General features: G+C 41.1%; 1 pseudogene; it reads left to right on the top strand.

The window, feature by feature from the left end:
• LOC109957458 (zinc finger protein 239-like) overlaps window positions 1–2,126 on the top strand; it is a 12,700-nt pseudogene extending 10,574 nt beyond the window's left edge.
• Window positions 2,127–4,087: the final 1,961 nt, after the last annotated feature.

The raw sequence follows: 4,087 nt of genomic DNA, 5'->3' as shown, positions 1-4,087 counted from the left end.
GCGAAGAAGATCACCAGGACTCCACTGCCCTCTCTGCAGAGCATTTATCACCGCAGGGTGCGTAGGAAGGCTGCCTCCATCCTCAAAGATCCCACCCACCCCCAGCACGGACTGTTCACCTCCCTACCCTCTTGCCCGAGGTTCAGAAGTGTGAAATGCAGGACCTCTAGACTGAAAAACTCTTTCTTTCCCTCTGCCATCAGACTCCTAAACAGCTGAGGAGTTTATTACCAGGAAATATGTCATGTACTGTTTACATTCTCAGTTTACCCATGCATAATTGCACATTGACTGTTGACTACTGCACATGCTGCTCCCATGCAGCATACATTCTCTTATTATATTCTTATATATTTTTATTATATTGCTGTAATTGCTGCTTAAAGTGCCGTAGATTTTGTGTTACTTATCTACTTTATGTTTCATTTGTATTTTGTGGCATTCATGTGGATGGCAAAGTAAGAATTTCATTGTACAGGGAAACAAGCTTCCTAACGGTGCATATGACAAACACTTTGACCTTGACCTTTGACCTACTATGTGAAAGTGTCACGAGAAGATTGTTGCTGTGAATTGTTGCTTTACAAATACAATTGAAATGCATTAAAAAACATTTTTTTACTATACAAAATTTGTTTTGACTGATATGAAGTTGCTGCATTTGCTAATTTGTAACGTTTTACTTTTTAATTCTACAGTCTAAAGAGCGAGTTACCATTCATTGAATTTCTTAATTTAATCACATTTTTAAGTTCATGCATCATTGTGAAAATGATGACACATAATACAGGCTTTACAGCACTTTGTTTTTTCCTCTCACTACATCACTGACATGTTCCCTGTGTCCCTTTGTCCCTCCAGAGCTGCCTCAGCAACATGTCTCTAAGGAGGAGGAGGATGTTGTGGCTGGCCAGCAGCTCTGTGACCAGGAGAGGAACTCTAGTCTGGACCAAGAGGACCCAGAGCCTCCAGAGATTAAAGAGGAACAGGAGGACATCTGTAGCATTCAGGAGGGAGAGCAGCTTGGACTGAAGCAGGAGACCGATCCCTTTATGTTGACTCCTACTTATGAGGACAGTGACCACAGTGAACCAGAACCAGACAGTGACCAGCAGCTCCTCTCTCACAGCTCTCCTGTAGCTGAGAGCCAGGCTCAGAAAGGAAACCAGCATGTAGACTCAGGATCAACCAGTCACAGTAGCAATGTGGACAACTCTCCCATGTCACAGACTGACTCTGACCCTACCACAGGTAACAAGTCCTTCAGATGTGACACTTGTGGGAAAGATTTTAAGTTTAAGTCCATTGAACCGACATTTGAGAATCCACACAGGTGAGAAGCCGTATTCTTGTAAAACGTGTGGGAAGAGTTTCATACAAAGATGTAACTTGGATTTCCACATAAAAATCCACACAGGTGAGAAGCTGTATATTTGTAACACCTGTGGAATAGGATTCAGACTGAGGTCACAACTGAATGTTCATGTAACAATCCACTCAGATGAGAAGTCACATGTTTGTAACACCTGTGGGAAAGCATTCAGATGGAGCTCAGATCTGACCGATCATTTAAGAATCCACACCGATCAAAAGCCGTATATTTGCGACACTTGTGGGAAAGCATTCAAATGGAAGTCACTATTGACTGCTCATTTAAGGATCCACACAGGTGTGAAGCCATATATTTGTGACACTTGTGGGAAAGGATTCAGACGGAGGTCACACTTGACGATTCATTTAAGAATCCACACAGGTGTGAGGCCATATGCTTGCAAAACCTGTGGGAAAAGTTTCAAGCAGAGCTCAACATTTAATACTCATTTAACAATCCACACAGGTGTGAAGCCATATGTTTGCAACACCTGTGGGAAAGGATTCAGACAAAGTTCACAGTTAAATAGACATTTAAAAAGCCACACAGGTGTTAAAAGCCGTATATTTGGGACACTTGGGGGAAAGCATTAAAATGGAAGTCACTATTGACTGCTCATTTAAGGATCCACACAGGTGTGAAGCCATATATTTGTGACACTTGTGGGAAAGGATTCAGACGGAGGTCACACTTGACGATTCATTTAAGAATCCACACAGGTGTGAAGCCATTTGCTTGCAAAACCTGTGGGTAAAGTTTCAAGCAGAGCTCAACATTTAATACTCATTTAACAGTCCACACAGGTGAAAGTCATAAGTTTGCAACACCTGTGGGAAAGGATTTGTCGTATTTCAGATAAATATTTCCGTTGTAACAAATCAACAATGTCTTCAGTTCAGTATCTGAGACGGTTTATCAACGAGCGACTAACTGCAGCTGCCGAAGAAATAATCGGGGTCTTTGAAAAAACTCTCCTCGACTACGAGGAAGAGATCGATCGTCAGTGCAGACTGCTGGATATCGTCTGGAAACCCCAAGTAAAGCTACACAGGACAGGTCTGTAAAACGGATGATTTTACTAAAGCTAACAGTTGAACCAAGATTACATATAAGTCAACATGGATAAGGACCGACGAGGCTGACAACCCTCTTAGTAACTGCTAGGGAACAGCTGGGCCTGCGCTGTCCTGTTACTACTCACTATGTTTAACCATACCAGTTGTTTTATTCAACAGGATGGTGTTAATTTCTGCCCATGTAGTGGTGTCTATTGTAAGATTTGAGTCCTATAGACTCTAGTTACTTTATCAGCTTTGGTTACTCCTCAAAACTTTGGTTCCCTTTAGTTACTTTTCAAAACTTTATTTTCCCTGTTTATAAATATTGCGGCTGTGTTGATGATTGTCTAGAACTACTGAGCTTTGGTTACTTTTAATACATTTATTTCCCTTGCTTATATATCTTACAACTGTAATGAAGTAGAATCTGCTTACTTTGAATGCTGTAACTTCTGTGTAGAGACAGGATGTCTGTATCTCCTTGTGACCAGACAGCCTGTTTACATTTTAGCAAAGGCCTGTTGGCCTGTTTTACACTCACACCTAGATTTTGGGTTCATAGCCTGTTTGTTTAACCCTTTGGGTCATCTTGATCTGGAGATGACCTGTTAACTAGGTTCGGGACTTGGCAGGGGAGCCAAAATTGAGCAGTGTACAAAATGAGACAGTATGCTGCTGCAGTAGAGTAGGGTAGTGTAGTGTAGTGTAGTGTGTGTGCATGCGGAAGAAGGACGTTTGAGTGAGACCCCGGCCGGGGGGATGTGACGGACTTGACTGTGCTTATGACTTAAAAGAGACTGACTGACTCTGTGACAGTCTTCTTGTCTAATACTGCATTTATTTTCCGCAGGAATGGTGACTCTGTCCCTTATCATTCAGACTGCTGATTATCTTTCAAAATTGTTGAACCGTTTAGTATTATTGTAATAATAAATGATCATTGGCATTTTAGTGATTTGTCTGTGAATTAATTTAGCTCGCATCAGGTCCTAGCCACCACATCAACTAAATCTATTATGTTGTGCTGTGCACAGTCCAGTAACCATACAAACCAACAAATGTTGGTAAAACAGGCTCCTTAGCAGAGGTAAAAAAAAGACCTTTTATGCTCAGTAAGTCTGTCTTGGGCAAAGAATGTATAAAAATTAATTTTGTTATGCAGATATGAGTAATTAATGTATTACCTCATAATAAATGACACCTTTTGACTCACTTCTGTCCAAATTGCTGTTCTATATTTCTGTGTGATTGTTAATCTCCACATTAATGCTATGGTCATGTGTCTTTGTCCAGCAGCAATCTGACTGGGGGAGCCTTTCATTCCTTGTCCTGTCACTTTCTCCTATGAAATGTCAGGGTTTTGGAGGTGTGGTTATAAATCTCTGCCATTAATCAGACTCTGGAAGTGAGAAGTGGCACGAAAGCCTTTAATGACTGGGCATATTGCCATCAGAACAGTCCAAATAACAAGTTCTCATCCAAAGGCAGAGAGCAGTCAGACAAGAGAATGCATCAATCTTTTCATCTAAATCTTGACAAAAAAATTAAGATGTTTATCTCCCAAAATGTCAAACAGTTCCTGTAACACCATTAAGAATAACACTTTGATGAACTGTTGTTAGGGTTCAGCCGCTTTTTAGGCTGACACGTTTCACCT

This window comes from Monopterus albus, unplaced genomic scaffold, assembly GCF_001952655.1.
Source record: "Monopterus albus unplaced genomic scaffold, M_albus_1.0 scaffold26.1, whole genome shotgun sequence".
NCBI lineage: Eukaryota > Metazoa > Chordata > Actinopteri > Synbranchiformes > Synbranchidae > Monopterus > Monopterus albus.
Note: the sequence above shows the minus strand (reverse complement) of the source record. Positions and strands in the feature narration are given on the sequence as shown.